This window comes from Rhopalosiphum maidis, chromosome 1 (assembly GCF_003676215.2).
Source record: "Rhopalosiphum maidis isolate BTI-1 chromosome 1, ASM367621v3, whole genome shotgun sequence".
Classification (NCBI taxonomy): domain Eukaryota; kingdom Metazoa; phylum Arthropoda; class Insecta; order Hemiptera; family Aphididae; genus Rhopalosiphum; species Rhopalosiphum maidis.
This window is the reverse complement of record NC_040877.1, coordinates 47,730,289-47,750,858: the sequence shown is the minus strand read 5'-3', so window position 1 is coordinate 47,750,858 and position 20,570 is coordinate 47,730,289. Positions and strand designations below refer to the sequence as shown.

The 20,570-nt window shown below is 25.7% G+C and overlaps 1 long non-coding RNA gene across 1 annotated transcript; it reads left to right on the top strand.

The window, feature by feature from the left end:
- Window positions 1-7,223: 7,223 nt before the first annotated feature.
- LOC113549672 lies at window positions 7,224-13,862 on the top strand. The gene is made up of 4 exons (XR_003404941.1): window positions 7,224-7,530; window positions 12,201-12,297; window positions 13,528-13,598; window positions 13,674-13,862. It is a non-coding gene; the product is annotated as an uncharacterized LOC113549672 (long non-coding RNA).
- Window positions 13,863-20,570: the final 6,708 nt, after the last annotated feature.

Below are 20,570 nucleotides of genomic sequence, written 5' to 3'. Positions count from 1 at the left end.
GTTACGACAAAAAAAAAAATCACTAAAATTACTAGTTATTGCTGGCTGCTGCAATCAATAACTACTAGTTTTTATGTTTTACGTACCTATGCCCTATCCACATTCATACTGTCAGAATATCACAATAAGCAAAAATCCGTGAATAATTTATATTAATTATAAATAACACATGTTTGTGATTAATTTTAGTAATATTAACTAGAAATTTAGGATATTAAATAATTAAAATTTCGAACACAAATTCACCCTAAGTTAACTGCTATCAATTTTTGTTTATATACCTAGATAAAGCCATCTAAAACATTTTTCTATTTCCCTGTCTTAATCATTTCTATTTTCATATTTTCAAATGATAAAAAAATAGAAATCTCACGAGAAAGTAAAAATTTTGAATATACAAGGACAGCAAAGTTTAACCGACAGCAGAGGAGACTCTGTTTGAACAAAAAGCTTTTTGGGATTTACCATACTATGATTGTTTGGTAAGTAATTTTCGTAATTGTAGATCAGTTATTTATAATAAGATCTACCAATAACCTATCTAATCTTTGTGTAACAATACTAATACATGTACTGTATTATTATAAATAATAATAATACATTTTAATGATTATTATATGAGACAATTTAACAATATTTAATATTATTGTAATCGATAAATTACTAATTAGTAAATAGCAAAGTTGATAGTGTAAAATTTTTTAGTTTAATATAGAACCTTCAACAGTAGTTTGATACTAATATGCTACTTCAATAATTAATAACCTATTAAGTAATACATTATTGATATTATTGTAATTAATTTGATAAATTAAACATTTAAGAGGACATTAAACTTGCATGTGTTGTCTCGGTCTCAGGTTATAGTGATAGTTAAGACTTAAGACACCAAATTGATATACAATATAGTTGAGAATATTATCTGTAAAATATCATTTTTATTTTTTTGATTATACGAAAAAAGTTTTTATTTGTACAAAATCTGTTATTTTAGAACTTGAATAACTTTTTTTTATAGTACCGATATCGAAAAAATAACGATATTTCAGAGACTAAGTTCTCCTTTTACTGTAGTGAAAATTTCGTTTCATGGTTAAAACTATAGTCTTCTCGGTTCTTCCGTACAAAAAACAGTTTTTGCTATGTTTTACATTTGTAAGATGAGGACAACACATGTAGGTGTAGCGTCCTCTTAAGTAACCATTACAATCTACAATATATTAAGTTATCAAAATTTAGATAGAAAACATTAAATATTGTAAATATAATTTAATTTGTACTTATTGTATATTGTATGTAAAGATAGAAGATCTGATAAATTTATCAGGTACCTACACAGATATATATAATATTATACATATCTGTGGGTACCTATAATTTTTTCCAAGATTATAAAAAGATTTTTCCACTAAATTACTAGTTGTCACAACTCATTATTATGAATTATTAATTAGAATTCGTAAAAAATAAAAATTTGTAAATGGGGTTTGTGGGTGCTTTCAAATTTTTATAATCGATTCAAATCGTCACCAATCATATTACTAACTACTTAACCACGGATTTAAACAAAACTATTAAAAACTATTTTAATATGGGACCCAATTATTCGGAAATCTTGGAATTTTTACACAAAAATGATGGTATTTATGAGTTTACGCACTTAAAAGAGAAAATTAAAAAGTGTATCTATTGCTTGCCAAAAATGTGCTAAAATGTTATAAAGTGTAATGTACCTAGTAATAAATTACTACATTACAAAAAAATCGAAGTACCCTGCAGTTTTTCAATGAATAATCTTTTTTTGTTCAATATAACCGACATACCTACTTTCCTTTAAAATATGAAATCAGCGAACAACGATTTTAATACAGGGATGTACGCCGAAAAAAGTTTTGGGTGGTATTTTTGAAAATCAGTTATTAAAAAGTATAGAACTTTTTTAAATATACAAAAAAATTTACGAAAATTAGGTAAACTTAAAATACTTTTTTAAAATACAAACATTGATAAAACAAAATTAACATTAAAATTGAATAAGTAAATCACCATGCAAAAATCCAAGTATATTTCGTGGGGTGTTTGAACACCCAAAACACCTCCCTGTGTACGTCCCTGATTTATTATATTAATTATTAATAATAAGTTTATTGTACCTATATATACAATATATATACAACACAGAAAAACTATTCCAAATAGAAGTATAAAATAACAATAAAAATAAAACAGTTTTTATATATTTATTTTATTACTATTTTAAATTCAACTTTACATAAATATATTTTAATTATAATTATTATTGATCTAAATAATAATTAGAACTCAAAACTTACTATTAAAATATGAAAAATTTGATGGTTTTTTTTTTTTTATTAGATATAGCAGAGGTTCCCTAGCAATTATATATGATGAACGACTTGGTGATAGTAGTACACAAAAATCAGATGGCTAAGTAGTTGGTATACTAATCTATAAGAATAAATATTGTTATCTGTATAGGTACTGTGGCAACAATTCTATATGATAGTAAATAGTAAATAGTACATAAAATAAATTTGTTTTTATATTTATTAATTTTTGTGGCAAATCTAGTTATAGTATATTTTGTGTAAACTATTTTATATATTATTGTCATTAAAGACATATAAAATGGATTGCATTTAAGCTATAAGCCCATAATTGTGTAATTATCTACACAGCTCACACAGAAGTAATTATGGTGATTTTATAATATTTTTGATAAATTTTAAATAGATGATTTGGAAAATTTTAATGTAATTTATTACTTTCATTATGATGATATAAATGTATGTAACTGATCTTTAATAAATATTAGTGATATGTGAAATTGTATAATAAATAATATATAGAAAAATAAACTTTTACTACAAAATTTACAATTTTAATCACTGCTAGGTATTTATAAATTTAATATTGTGCATTTTCCAATTTAAAAAGTATTAAAAATAATTGTACCTACCTATACCATTAAAAGATTTATTTTTAATCAAATAATCAGCAGAAAAATATAATGCCAATTTGCAACAAAATGAGAGTCCATGAAGTCCTTTTGAATTGAAAACTGTTTAAAGAATGTAACATACTTAAAAATATAATCTAGACTATAGACTTATTAAACTTAAATTAGAATAATGATAATAAAAGCTATTATAGCAATTACATGTTAATCCAATTTTTAGAGACTAAGCATAGTTTAATGAATTATTTGTCATTATATCTGTTTTTTAATTATAATTACTTTTATACAATATCAAATATACAAACATCGAAATGCCCTGGCATACATGATAGCTACCTGCCGAAAAATGTTTGATCAGCAAATTTTTCCCTCCCTAAATAATAACTATACAATAAAAAGATAATATAATAAAAAAAATTATTTTTAATAACCATTAAATTGTAGTTTTTTAGTAATTCGTGGTATAATTTAAAATTAATTATTTAATGCTGTAATGTAGATAAATAATAATATCTGTAGTAACAAACATTTTTGATTTAAACACATACAATTTTGTAAAATATTGAACTTGAAATGTCTACAAAAAAAATTGTGTTTATGTATTTTAAATATTCTTAAATTTCTATAAGTAACACATTTGATTATATATTGACATATAGTATATTATATAGCATTATAGCCTATTGCAACATGCCTTTGTAGTTCTTTCAAAAAGTGATTGTATATACCAAATTATATACAATTAAAGAGTTTAGTTAGTTGACAATTTTCACGGCACGAAACGGGCGGTTGGATTAACTTAAATAAAGTTTTCTAAATTAAAAATTAAAAATTTACAGATCCTAGAAACGTATGACTTATGTTCAAACCACGTATATGTATTACATAAAGGACAGTTAACGGTTAACGTATTGCATATATTACCAAATTATGAAATATTGAAATGAATATGTAAGTGATGTATTCACACATGCCAGATGAATACACGACCGCGCTCTATACGTGAAATAGGCGTTGTTACTCCTATTATGAACGTGATAAAAACTAAAACTAAAATATATTATTATATTATTTTCATTATAGAATTTAAACAATATCTTGTTTATATAATATATATATAATATACATCAGTGGTTCAAATTTAAACGAACACGATATAATATAATATAACAACATAAACTACATAGATTTATTCAATGTCTGAAGACTGAAATAAAACTTATTTAATAATTTAAATAATACCTACAGCAAATCATTTACCGAGTACCTACCTAACTAACCCTGTTCTTGAGTATGCTATTGAAGATATCAAGAGTAGCAGAGTATGAATTGAACAATGAAATGTATTAATAATTAATATGTTATGATGGCAAAATGTATTGCGATTTATCTATAAGATAGATTAATATACCTATATATTGTATCTAAAATCTAAATCGATTTAAAATGGTATGTTTAATTGCTTGTTGTTAACGTAGAGACTTCAAAATCAAAATCCGAGTATTGGCTATGCAAATAATATAAACGTTCGTACTCAACGTTCCTGTGTTCCGATAACGTAAACAAATTCATTGAGTACAACTTAAACAACGAGTTATTAATCTGTAGGTAATTTATTACAATATATGCCTAACATTTATATTAACAATACATGTATGAGAAATTAAGAAATCTTGTTTTGAATTTTTTTGTCCAAGTATAAAAATTGTTATCAACATTTATAGCAAAAACTAATTAAATTAAAAAATATTAAAGAAAATAGCTCAAAATAGCCTAAACATTTTGAAAATTTCTATTTTATGTACATAGCAAATGACAGTTTAAGTAATAATGGAAAATATTAAGATTGTGCAATACTGCAAATAATATATTTTTAAATAACATCAAATGCGAAAAATAGCTATTTATAAATAATAAATATTTGAAATTTTTAGTTTTTTTAGCATGGATAGTTTTTTTTAAATTACCTACAATGTTAATAAAACATTGAGCATAAATATATATATATATATAAAATAACGACCAAAAAACATTACAGAATCCTTAAACTTTCTCAATTTTTTTATTTAATTACGGAACATCGAGGCTTTTTGCCTTTTCTCATCTATATAGTATTATAGTATTTTCCATTATGGTATAGTATGTATTTTTCGCTTTTGTTCGACAAGGTTTTTTACCTTAAAATCTTAATGATTTACGACAACAGCCTGCGGTTGCAATGTCTGAATGATAAAACGCCAAAGAAGATAATAAGATACACCTCAATAAAACTTAGTGAATCACTCACTTAAAACACAGACAATTTTATTTTATTTTGTTAAAATCAAATATTTATTTCTTCAAATTTGAATGTAATAATATACATAAATTACTTTTTAGTAACTTATTTCAGAAATAAAATGTAGTTAAAACATTAAAGGTCAAGCTCCAAATAGACAAGCTATTTTACCCCGCGTGTCGGATCAATCCCCCCGCTATTTATAATAATTTTACTAAATATTAATTGTTTTATTACCTACTTGCATGGCCTAAGTATTTATACTTTTGACTTTGCTCCCCCTCGGTTTATATTTTTGGGGGCGTCCTTGGATTTATGTTTTCAAATTTTTCTGCCAGACTTATTAAGCTAACGCCTCGCCACAGACAGGTTGCTTCGCAAAGTATTCTCAATAAGTTAATCATCAACTGTGACACAGGTGTGGATCCAGAATATATTTACGGAGGGAGGGGAGATAAAAACAACGGACACTTACCCCCTCCTTGGATCCACACTTGTTGTGACGAATACGATTTTGAGTTTATACATTATAATGAATAGTGAAATAATGGGACATGAAGACTGCCCGTACAGATAGTATGAGTTGTAGGTACCAGATTGATTCTACCAATGTAACGTCGCCCGAAATCATAATGGTAAACGGTAAAAAAGTCCGAAAAAATATTATTTATTAAGCATTTATTAGGTATTATTAGGTATACCTAACCTACCTATATATAATTATTAATTATGCATTAGTCAAAGTAGTCAATCAACAATTATTTTAAAATTATTTGTATGTTAAATTATCATTATAAAATTAATACATTATATTAAAACACAAATTATTACTACTCCCTACTTCTTTTCGAAATATCAGTTTGACTGAATCGTTATCGGTAGATCTTTGATATAGTATTCGAAGACGGTCTTCCAAAGTAGTTTTATTCATTTTAGTTGTTAGCCTAATATCATTTAATTCTATTTTTTGCTATATCGATACTTATTTCCTATCGCATTTTATCAATTAGCTTCCATATCGTAGGATACTTTTTTATCAATTTTTTTCATTAATTTAAAGTATCTACTATGTATAAGTATATATTATATATATATATAACTATATAAGTATTACTTTTAACACTGCCATTGCTTATGACTGTATGAGTTATGACACGCGGTTGACTACAGTATTAGTATGTTGCTACAACGTAGGTACTAGATAAGTACTAATGTTACTAAATCTAAATATTATTTGTTAGTTTTATGTGGAAATACCACTAATTGAAATATCATTGTGTATAAACCTGTCTCTATAGTAAGAGTGATTAAAACATATTATTTAAAAAAATGGCTATTTAATAAAAAAAAATATTTCTTTAATAATTTCTTTATTTTATTTTAATTTAATAATTAATATATATTAAAATAATTTGTTCTCGGACTTATTTTCCTAATATCAATGATTATGTATTTATTAGAATAGGAAAATATGTATCCACATTGTAGACAATTTCAAGGTTCAACATAAAAACCAAAGAGCTTATAAACGAACTGCAGTGATCCTGCTTTTCGCATTTAATTGATTCCCAAACACAATAGTATAATATACGATCATCATTATCAGAGTGGAATGAAGTCTACTAGACCGGTCCACGCGGTTCATGGTAAGAGTCCTACTACCAGAGAAACTCGACTACGGATAAAATATGCACAGGTATATTGATAAATTTAAATAGGTATTTCAATATTTTTTTTTTATTTTTGTTCTGAAAATTGGAACATATACAGCTGAGGCCATTATGGATATACATAATATTTACATAGTTGGCTTTTGTAATATATTAATTACAAATGTAGAATTCAATGAGCATCAAAGAAGGCGAACCACTGGCTTTGGGCTCAATGGCCGTTAGAATGCAGGACTATCGCAACTCATTAAATATGTTGTTTTGCCAACTAGCGAATGGTAACCTACAACAATGCGAACATTGCGTCAACTACACGTAGACAGGTCATTTCGCCATTACGTTTTTGTTATAAAAATATTATAAGCCCTATGTTCGGTTAGATTAGTTACCATAGTTTAATTATACTTTGAATTTCACATATCACGTACCTATCACAGAAGATCCCATATTATTATCGAGCGTTTAACAGTAACGGGAGTCAACTAAATTAAATACATAGGTAACTATATTGTATGAATACATCAACATCAACATTCATCGACTCAACAATCAAAAGTATACCTCGTGGGATTAGGTGCATCAAATTACAAACGACTAAAAAGGTAGGCAAGACAGAATAATAACATGGTTATTGGTTATAATGTATTTATTTATTATAGCATTAAGTTCTACTATGAATACAAATAATTACATTTTTTATACTAATGAATTACTATATAATTAAATAGATATTTATAAGGCTTAGACATAGTATTTATTAATTGTTTTTTACTAAATAAAAACAATTAATAATTTGTTATTTACCTACACACTTATTTAAAGTTTAGAGGCGAGTGAGAGGTAGCAGGATTACCTGGGGAAAATACTAATATTTGAGAAAATTAAAAAATAGTAATAAGTACATAATATATTATTACTTCGAACAATAGATATTAAAATATTCAAAAAAGGTATAAGTAGCTCGATTTTTTTGTTAAGAGTTTAATGCAGAAACTATGAAGAATTTTAATGTACAAGCTATATGTGATGGTGTGTGCAGAAAATTATCATTACTTGTTACGTATACCTAACGAACTTCCAAAAAATTTTACGTATAAAAACAATGCCGCGCTTGAGAAAATTTCGCTAATAGTATGTACTTTTTGCCCATCTTAAAATCGTATCGGTTGGTCTATTTATTTATTTAAAAATCAATATAAATTGAAATTTTTTTGATTTATTATTTTTTTTTTTTTTTTTTAGTAATAAAACAACAAAACAGAATAATTACCAAATAAATCAAAAATTCCAAAAAATGTCAATATTTGCAAAATGAAAGATTCAAAATTTAATTCATTCGTATATTTAATTCAAAAATTGTGATAAAGAATAAGCTATCTGCTATGTAGCTGTAATAATAGATATACATCCGTAAATGGTTAAAAAAATATTTACAATAGTAATTATTTCATTAGCAAATTAAATACATAAACATACCTACTACTTTAATTTTTTTTAAATTTAATTTCGTGAATATTTGGTGAGCTAGAACCGATTTAGGGAGTTACTCCTTGGGCTGGCTAAACGTTAACTCCTATACGAATAACCGTTTTACCTGAATCATATTAAATGTAAACTCCAAAAACTAATAACCTTTTAAAATTTTTACATGAAAATCAAAAATATTGTAATCTCTTACATAAAAATTTTTCCACTTTAAAAAATAGGGTAATATTACTTAGATTCACGATTTTGAAGTTGAAAAGTTCAAAAAGCTTAAAATTATCATAACTTGAAAATAATAATATATATTTAACAAACAAACGCTTGAATAGAGCGTGTTTATACGCTGTATGATGATTCTCGAAGGTTAGGTTATATCCATATTATATACTATACTATACGTTCATATCGGCATTTGAAGTACAAAATGTTTTAAATAGATCGGCGATATGGTATCGAATATTGTCGAATAACGATAAAACATGATAATCTCGTCTGTATCAGAAATTTCCGAACAAATTGGCGTTTATTGCCGAAATCGTAGTCCGCTTGTAACTGTATAACTGTGTATTGTCTGAGTTTAGTCTAGTGAATCTTTTGCGTCTTTCACCGTTTTGTGCAGTAAAGTTAGTCACTCTTATAGTCGTACATTATTATTAATTGCAATGGAATTCATGTACAGTCAGAATGGAAAAAGTTATCAATAGTTGATAAATATAAATTTTTTTTACACTATACTGCAAAAAGTGGCCAAAAGATTTGGCGTTGTATTAATAATAAGTGTCAAAGTAAAATGTACACAAATAATACAGAGAATGAAATTAATGAAAAAAATGTAGTTCTAATTCACAATCATGATGAAGATACTACATTAAATCGCCAATATGTCAATAATTAACAGAAAAGGAAAGTAAGTGAAGAAAATATTGTAGAAAAACCTTCCAAGTTTATTTTAACTGAAATCAAACATTTTAATAACGAAAATAATTTAAACACAACTGATCTCAATTATATTAGACGAAATGCGTATAATCCACGTAAATCTATTTTGCCACCTTTGCCTAAAAATATTGAAGAAGTTCACGATACTTTAAATTTAATGGATATAAAAACAAACCGTTCTGGACAATTTGTTTTATTTAATGATCAAGATAGCCATATTATTATATTTTCTTGTATAGAAAATTTAAAATTTCTTTGTTCTAACGAAAAAATATTTTTAGACGATACTTTCAATTATTGTACAAAATATTTTTTGCAGTTATTCACTATTCATGGTTTTAAGAATCAAAATTATATACCATTAGTCTTTGCTTTGCTTCCTGACAAAAATAGCCATACATACAGCACATTATTTTTAAAAACTATCGAAATTGGCTTACAAAATAATTTACGGTTTCAACCAGTTACAGTTGTGGTGGACTTTGAAATTGCTATTCATAATTCAATTAAAAATATTTGGCCAACAGTGCAAATTTATGGTTGTAATTTTCATTTGTGCCAAAATTGGTACAGAAAAATCCTGCAATTAGGCCTAACGAATGATTACAATAATGGTGAATCTGAAATTGGAAAATTTTTAGTTCTCACATTCTACTTAGCTCTATCTAAAATTGCATTTATGAAACTTATTATGTAAGTTATAAAATAATTTTATTTAATTAAAAATGTATAAAACATTTCTAAATTTTACAAAAATAAAATTATATTTATGTTAACTTTAACTGAAGGCAATTTAATTGAATTAACTTAACTAGCCACAGTTAATTTTTTTTATTAACTTGCCCACCTTTGTTGATTGGTAATGTAATAATGCAAATGTATAAATACTTAGGGCATATATCAATTTCGCCGAAAATCACAGGTAAAGAAACAAAAATTACAGGATAGAAAAAAGTGTATGTATACACTATACATCAATTGCGCCAGTTGATATTCGTATGTAATACATTGTTGTACGTTGTTGTATGACAATTGAACCCATCGATTTCTAAAAATATATATTTTGTGTTTAATATTATTGTCTGTTACCTTTCATTGATTTTAGAACTTACATATAAAATGTATTGATTATTTAGTAAATTAATCATTTTAAAATATGATTGGTTACTAGATTTTGATAACATCAATTATAGCTACTATACGAATTTGTTGTCCCTAATTTTATCTAAAATTTTTAGTTATCAAAAAATGAAATAATAAAATATTTCAATGACATTCAGTAAAATACAAGTTGAAACGACTATACAACTCAATAATTTTTGTAACGTATTGACTATGATATCAACAAATTTTAAATTAAATAAAAAGAAAAGATAAATCATATCTTTATTAGTTATACTATTTATATAAACTAAAATTATAAAAATTAAATTTTACTAATACAGTTCTATAATAATATTGACTAACCATTATTTTTAATGGCGCAATAGGTGTGTACTGTACTGCTGTGTATTACAACTTACAAGTTAGGGTGCCAAATTGACTTGACGAACATCGAATAGTTATTTATTAATATTATACCTATTAAACATACAACTATAGTGAATTGGCCAAGTAAAAAAATATAAAAATATGGACTAAATTCAAAATAATATAATATAATAAATGTTTTCATGTAAAAATTTTAAAAAATAAGTGAAGTAGGTAACTGCTTTGCTATAAGTACAGTAAGTGTTAAGTCCAAGTGTATCTTGTCGTTTTTTAGAAGTCATTTGTTTTATCATAATGCGTAACATATTAAATTTGATTTCAATAATATATCAATGCACACAAAAATCGATTTTGAGCCTAGGCGATCCACTGGAGTATCAATTTTATAATACTTTAACTATACAGTGAAACCTTCCTTAATGGACACCTCTAAATAGCGGACATTTTTTGGGGAACGGGGAAATTTTCACTACTTTTTTATAGGAAAACCTCTAAATACCGGACACTTATGGCATTTTAACTTTTTATTTTAATCATTTCTATCGTAAATTTGTGGAATTAGAAAATGCATTAACACACGAAATGACTTATTAGCACCAAAATACGAAACCATCTAAAGACTAAAGTAACTGATTTTTTTAATATACTTATGTAAGTTATAATTCTTTTTATCTTTTCACATTCGCATTTTTAAAAATATATAAAAATAATTAAAATTAAAATTAATTTAATTTATTATATATCTATATATATATATGTATAAATAACTTTAAAAAATTAATTTTTTAATTATAATTTCAATTTTTTATTTCTCTATTATATTTAGAGGTTTCACTGTATTTTATTATAAGTGTATATTGAAATGATAATTCAAATGAGTTTTTGAAAAAAAATGTAATACATTTTCAATTTTGAGTAAAAAAATAATTTGTAAGCTTTTGTAATTTTGATGAATTTGATAAAAATTGAACTTTAAACGATTGTAAAATATAATGTGACTGAATTCTTGATATTTGTTGATAAAGATATTAAGTACCTTATTATATTTTCAAGTTTTTTTTTATCATACATAACTCGAATAAAAACTTAAAAATATCTATAAATAATATTACAGAGCCAAAATATTTTCAAAATTATTTTATGATTAGTTAATATTTTAAGTCATTTATTTTTATATTTTATTAAGTTTAAACAAAAAGCAAAATCAGTTTTATCAAAAACTGGTATTGCCCAAGAAATTTTGTTTTCACAAATACTTAAAAAATATTATATTTTTTGTTATTTATTATGTTATAAAAGTGACAATAACAATTTAAATTATTAAAAAAATTGATGTACCTAATTTTTAAAATTTTAGGTAGAAAAGATCACAAACAAAAAATTGTTTACAGGTTTTAATTTTTTGGATTTTACGAAAAGTTTGAAAATTGGACAAAGGACATTATATTTCTGAGGTAAGAATGGTTCATGCAAAATTCTTTCCTACAATATTTATGTCCATGAAATATTTAAAGTAATATTTTTACTTAGAATTACAAGTAGATGATAAATTATATATAATCTTACTATTGTACAAAAAAATGTACAAAACATATTTTCGTTAAATAATTAACATAGCAATAAACCAATATTAAAAGTTTTATTGTAAATTTTAAGTTGAATAGAAAGAGATATATCAGATAAAGAGCTCACACTTTGAACAAAAAAATCAAAAAAAGAAACATTTTATATTGTATTACTTATCTTATTGATTTACATTTTTTTTTAATATATAATTAATAATTATCATACACCATGTATCTAAGTTAAGAAAAAAAATTTAAAAATTATTTAAATTAATATTAATATTAAAATTGTTATTATACAATTGATTATTTACATCTTTTGGTTCTTTTAGTTACACTTTATATATATTATAGAATTAAGTTATTATAGTTTAATAGTAGTTTAGATATAGTATTACTTGATGCTAATAGATATTATAAATTGGTTAAACTATAATACTCTTATAGGAAAGCACATTTAATTTGTTTAAACTTTAAATAATATGTTACATTTTTAAATTAAATTTATTTTAAATCAATGTTGACTTAAATATATTAGTTAACTAGAATATATACTAAAATATATTTAATATCAGTAATTAAAATTTTGTATTACAAATTTGAGGATTCATTGTTTATTTATTTCCAACTATTTCTGTAATACAAAATTTAACTATCATAAAGTTATGTATATCAGCACTTACAATTGTTACATTAATTATTATAATTTTATCAATCTTATGTTGTATTGTTGCATGATATAACTTATCCCATATATTATTTATTTAAATACTTTAATATCCTTAATTCTTACACATCACAGTTTAAATAACAAACACGAACAAATAAAATATCCGCCCATTGAAGGAATTTCAACAGTAATCAGTGTAACAATTTTGTTAATTAAAAATTAGCAATATATGATAAATTATTTAGATAACTATTTTATACTTGATTAAACTATTATTTAATATATATATATATATATTGGGACTATTTAGTAAGCTAGTCACAATGCTATCACCTTGTTAACCTTTATTTTAGAATTACCAAGGATATTTTTTGATGCAAGAAGTCTTTTATTCAGAGTATTTATGTGATTTTTTATATTTGATTTGAACCATTTGTAATATGCTTTAGAATGTTTTGCACATGAACTTGGTTAGCGATGACAAGATCATTGTGTATGATGTGATTCAATGTATAAAAAGGTGCTTTGGTTATATCTCAACAAATGTTTGATAAAAAAAAAATATTAATATTAATGATGTTTATAATTTTTGCAGAGCCCCATAATTGAATACCAATCGTCCTACTATATTACATAAAACATTGGCTTGATGAAAAGCTTATAGATTATTAGTTTAATTTCTAATTGTATGTAATTGCAAGTTAATAAAAAGTATAGAAGACAGAAGCAATCAATGAAAAAAGAAGTCTGTGGTGTAAAGATTCCTATTTGTTTATATTTTTTTATAATAATAAACCATACATCACTCATTTTTTTTTTTTATGTTTTGATTTATTCCCAGATTTATTAAAATAAAATATTCAATACTATAAGTACAAAGATCAATTTAGCTATAATAGCACTCAACATATAGTCTTTATAGGATGCCTTGATGATATATCTATAAATTAGTTCATATTTTAATGCTCAATAATAATGTGTATTTTTAATGTCTACTGTCAGTTAACACATATTCATTAAAATTTTGTCAACATATTTATAAACTTTTGTTAGTAAAACTTATTCCTCTTAGATATATGTTATTAGACTTATAGTATTATTCCATCAACCATTAGTTGATGAATTGATAACTATAGTTTATAATACACTATAGTATATCCACTATATCCATTATTCAAATTTTATGAATTCATAACAATTTGATCTTTAATACTTGAGATAGTTATAGATCTTACATAACAAACCAATCATCTTCAATTTTTCAAACAGATTTAGTCTCCACTTTAATTATTTATATGCAAGTGATATTTTGTCACGTATTAGAATTATTTTTCCTTTTTCGAAATTGTATTATTTTATTTCAATTTTTAGTTTAGAAAAAGCACTAATGCAGTACCTAACCTAATTCCTAACTAATGAAAGACAGTACTCGTTTTAAAAGTGGATCTAAAATAATGAAGAATAGTTGTCAGAACTTAATTTCTGAGGTTATTATTATTAGTCCTATGTACCTATACTATGTATTCGGCTTCTTTTACCCCGGTTGATATCATGTAAATTCAACAGGTAAAAATTTCGTCTTTGTTACTCAATGTAGCTAATACGTCGTAAATTCATAACATTTAAAATTTAGTTTTTTTTGCAGCATCTTGATACGGCGCGCGGCGTCTAGCGCTAACTACCAATGCGGAAACCTGGTTAAGTAGGAATAAATACTTCTCTGAAGTATATAATATGTATATATATATAGTTATAAATAATAATAATATTTTATAGTGGCAGGTTCTATAATATAATAATATATTAGTTCGTATTGCTCGTAATACTGATAAACGATAGTAATACTGATAAGACGATAATCATTTTTAACACGATAGAAAAATATACGGAAAAGAAAACTTTTTGTTGCTGTTATTGTTTTTATCTGAAATCCATTATGTTCATTAAAACATCAAAGCCTTTATAGGCATCGAAAATCAAAACTAATAAAAAAAAAAGTAATATTAAAATATAATAGTTACCAATAAAGAATGTCTGAATAAATAGCGGCAGTACAGGCTTACAGCATGCGTTTATACCTTGTATTTAACATAATATAGCTCTTCCGCGGTTGGGTATACAATGGATTCTCCGATTGGACACGTGTTGCTGTAGCAGAGTTCAACGATTTCAGCAGTAAAACGTAGAGAATATTGTCACAAAAATCTAAATTTTAAAACGTGCGGTAAAACAAAAATTAAATTAGAAAGAAGAAAATGTAGGTAGATGAACGAAAACGGAAAGAAGTAGAATTGACAAATAAAGATCAGAAGCGACAGGCACGAGAACAATTAATATAGATTGAGATAAATTAGACAGCTGATGATCGCAGATGAATGATGATTGACAGAAGTTGCCGATACCACGAAGATGAATAACGATCGACAAGCGTCTCTTCGCCAATAATCAGGCCAAAACTATACCTGTTGAACCCATTCAATGCGACAACTGAAAAAAATTGATAACGGGGGAAACAGATGCACACACAACACACTATAGACAAAAATTTAGATAACGCAAAACGGTTCAGTGGAAGTTTGTTTTATTATATAGTGGCATAGTAGTGAACACTTGACCTTAACAAATGTTAGTAATCGGAAGGGCGCAAGCGCGTGGACTTCAGCATACACACACACACACACACACACTGACACGAGAAACGGTCTCGTTATCGCGGTGATTGTAACTTGTAAGTCGTTTAGCTTTATCGGAACCGAAAAATTAAAACTACTGTTTAAGATATTAATTAACTGATGTAAAAACGCGGCGAAAAAGGTTAAATGTTATGCCAACAAGTAACAGGTGAGAGAACTGTTGCAGACAAAACAGAAGACGGCTGATCAGGACGACGGTTTGTACGATACAGATTCGTCGATAGGACGAACCGACACCCGTAGAGACGCGCACGGACGAACACACAAACACGCACACGCGCTGTGAGTTTACGTAGCTGACACAGGTGTTGAGGAGGGTTACAGTCTGCACACTGGGCCGGTATCAAAAAAACGTATAGCTGATACGTTCTCGTCTGGAACCATAGATTTCGTCCTAGTCTCGAATAGGTATATATTTATTTTAATTTACTGTAAGTTATCTAAAAATATAATAATATCAAACTCTATATATTAGCCTTATAATATTTGTCTGTATTTTACATTTATAAATTATTCGATTATTCTACCGCACCGCAGTTGTGCCGACCTAACATAAGATGGCTGACCCGTTGCTGCGGCGGCGCATAATATCTACCTGCTAGCTCCTGGTGAAACGCACCCAAAAAATCGTTTTTAAATTAAATATATTAAACCAGCGGTTCCAAACTTTTTTGGTTGACACGCATCCCTAAAAATAAAAATAAATAATCGTACCTCCTGCGAATAAATAAATTACGATTTCATATTATTTAAATATTCAAATATTTTTAATTTTATGACGAAAATCCAGCTATACATATTATTTAGTAAGTATAACAAAAATTATTTAAAAAAAAAACAATAACTATTAATATATAACGAAAAATTTAATATGAATAATGGGCTTGTTTCCCGTTTATTAATGCTTCAAAATTAGGCATCAACGTTATTACTGCCACTCGAATTTCAGTTTGGACCGCAACTGCCGAAAATCGTTGATAAAAAAATATCAATAGTTACCTCGCACCTCCCAAGGGAAGTGCATCTCAGTTTGAGAACCGCTATATTATACTAAAACGATTTTATCCGAAATACGATAATAATTGTATTGGGACCTTGTTCGACACTATTGTATATAGTAACTGATGAATTGTTTCATCATAATGTTTTATTTTTTGGCTCCAAGAGATAATTCTGTCCATTAAAAAAAAAAAAAAAACTAATAATAATGTAATTATATTGATTTATAGGTATTTAATTTTTATAAGAAGTACCTACTGGTAATTTCTGGTTATATTGAAAATAAAGAGCTGAAACAGAAAACTTTTCTGAATATGGTCTATGAATATGACTATTAATAAAAAATTTAGTTTTAAGAACAGTGTCATATTAAATGGTTCGAAATTGCCTATCGTTATTCATTACATTGAAATAATTTCCATTATATTGAACTTACAATTCAAATCTACTTTTTAAACTTACTAAAATACAAATCAATAGGTAATATTTTTAATAGTCAATATTTATAACAATACAATATGAAATATTATTACATAATATTATTGTTAATTATATTAGTATGTAATTCAGTACCTATTCTGTTTACTGAATATTATCGATTTAATTTAAAGTGTGGTATAAATGTTTACACGAGAACGTATCTATATATATGAAAATATGAAACCACCCTCTATATAGTTGTATAGAGGTGAAATTATTATGGAGTGTAGATGTCCCCTTCAAGCCAAATAACAATCATTTTAGGGTCGGTTCAAAGACTAATTATTTCAGGAATGTGGACATTTTTTTTGCGGTCTCCGTCGTGTTGTGCAGTTGTGCTCTTACCCTTAGACCGGTTTCATTATGTACTTCATCAGCGTTGCCATATATCCGTGACCTTCGTCGGCTCAGTTATTTTTTCTATTTCTCCCGCACACGTGAAGGGTTCTTATAATGTCCCTATACTTCTTACTATGGTTATTTCTGATCGGTCCAATGTTATTGCATGAGCCACTTCGATAATAATAATAATAATGTATCGGTAGACAGCGGTTATATCTTATTATATACTATGATATATTATTATTTATTATACATATATTTAATAAATGCAGTAACATCAATACTTTAAATAAACCAATTTTGTGTGGAATGACATTTTTTCACTTAAAAGTTATAAATTTTGAATACTGAGCAATACTTTTTGATGAATGACGATCATCAAAGTTGCAGTGTCTTATTCAATTAACAATCAGCGACTATTTCATATATTATAATCATACAGTCAATGATGTACAATAAAATGCCTCTACGCCAATAATATTATATTTATTTATTTAAAAATTGTATGCGAAACACTCATTTTTATTCAATGTATTCATATTTCTATACATAATATATATGAATTGTATTTTGTATTTTATACCTATCAATATTAATAAAAAGTATATATTGTCAATATTAGTTATAGAAATAATAAGTTATAATTAATTTAAAAAAATATATACAATAAACTCAGTAGATCTTAATCGTTTCGCTAGTTAAAAGTATATGCAGCATAGGAGAACTATAAGTTAAATGATTTAATTTTACGTTAAACAAAATTGTGTCCGTCATCTAAAAAATATATGTTTCTATATATTATTAAATTAAAAATATTATTTAAGCAGTAATAATAAACGATGTATATTTAAATAAATGAATTTGCATTAATATTATTATTATGCGTGATGAAATAATTTTTGTAAAAATTAGACTAAATGTTCACAAAAATATATTATTCAAAATGCATTTATTTATTATTTAGTTGATTTACCTAAAAACTAAATTATATTTGAATCATATTTTTATAGAAACTATATATAAAAAAAATAAAAAATAAAAAAAATATTTAATATTGTATATATATACAATATTAAATATTTGTGTTTATAAATGTATAATACATTTTTAAACTGTTTTAATATAATATGTATTAATAGATGTATTTATGGTCATACAAAGTTGGTATATACTAAAGACAAAAGCAACAATATTGTTATGCAGTCAGTATGTATAGGTTTACTTAAAATTAACTTTTAATACTACTTCTTAAAACTTCTAGATATAACTAATTGTATTATTTATTTTGCTTATCTACTAAATCAATAAATGTTATAAGTAAGAAAATGTGTACATATGCATGTTTTATTTATTATACTTGGTAACATGAATATATGATTGACTTTTATTTATCTTTATTTAGTTCTATAAATCTTAAATACTTATGTCTATAATGTATAAGTTAATAATAAAATAATTTCATACGATGAACAATCGTTTTATAGAACTATATTATATTATATCAATATAAACTATTTTAAATAGGCATGCCTGGAGGATAATGCATAGCATAGGCAAAACTAGAAGGGACTTAGAGGGTCTTAGCCTCCTCAAAATATATTTTAGCTCCCCCCCCCCAAATTTTTTTAAAATTATTTAAGATTTGATATTAATTTAAGCATAAAATAGTGAGAACGTGAGACATCCTATGCAATATGACGTAGACTGTAGAGAATTATTATAACAGAATTATTCAAAAGTACATTGTATAAATATAAAGTATTAAAGTTTATTTTGCAATATACTCGTACAAATAGTTTAATAAAAATATTTGTATCTAATAAATATTATGCGGGCATATCGACCAGCGGCATTGTGACGGTCAACGTCCATGCAATATTTTGGTTTTATTTTGGTGATTTAAAATGGATAAAAAAACTTATTTAGTATTTTTAATATACAAAAAAAATTATCCGTATTTATACAGTTGTTACTATTGATATGAAAATAATCTAGATGATTCTCCTAGTCCAACCCCGCTAATATTTTAGACCTAGTTGCGCCAATGTGCATAGCGAAAAACAAAGTGCACTGCAACTACAACTTCTATTATTATAAGGAAACTACAAATTTAATCAAATTATATTTTAACTGCTTATTAGTTATTACTAATACGTCTATTATTATTGGTAAAATGTAATATGGAAATAAACCGATAAAGAAATTCCTGAGATTCTCATTATCAATTGATGAGTTGTTGACAAAAGCCTAGTTGGATTAGATACTTCATTAGTCCATTATGTGTATTACTATCCAATGTGAATCTGACAAGACTCCAAACAACAAAATCCGCTCTCCGGTTTCAGAGATCTATCTCACTAAATGAAAATGAAAATAAAATACATTATACATACATACATATTGCATATAATTAATAAATTTCTAAAAATTTAAAATCAAGAAAGTTTACATGCCGATCTCTGACTTGGTTAACGTTTTTTACTTATATCTGTTGGAGAGTAAAACTATTTAACATGACAACGTTGCATATTTTGCAGAAGCTATATTGATCCGACCACTGCTAATATTTGGCCGCAACAAGGCTGCCCGGTGAAAGTGACAGCGCGCAGTCGTGTGTATTGCGTAGAATACGTCAATAGGTACCACCAAGGTGAATATATATCCACCTTGGGCACTACAATAAATTATATCACAACGCACCCCGTTTCATTTGTATTAATACGTACTACAATTTTAAACCGTTTATTGGCATTCGGCATCAAATCAGTATAACTGTATAAGATCGCCAAAGAACGGATGGATTTAATCATTCTGCACACAAATCTAGATAAAATAGCAATTAGTTCCTAATTTTCTATAGTTTGCTAGCATCCTGGCTCAGTTAATTTTTACTGTTTGATTTGATATAAATAAATATAATTTGATGATTAATGATAGTTAAAAAATTATTTTTGTATAGGTACTCTTCGATGAAATAA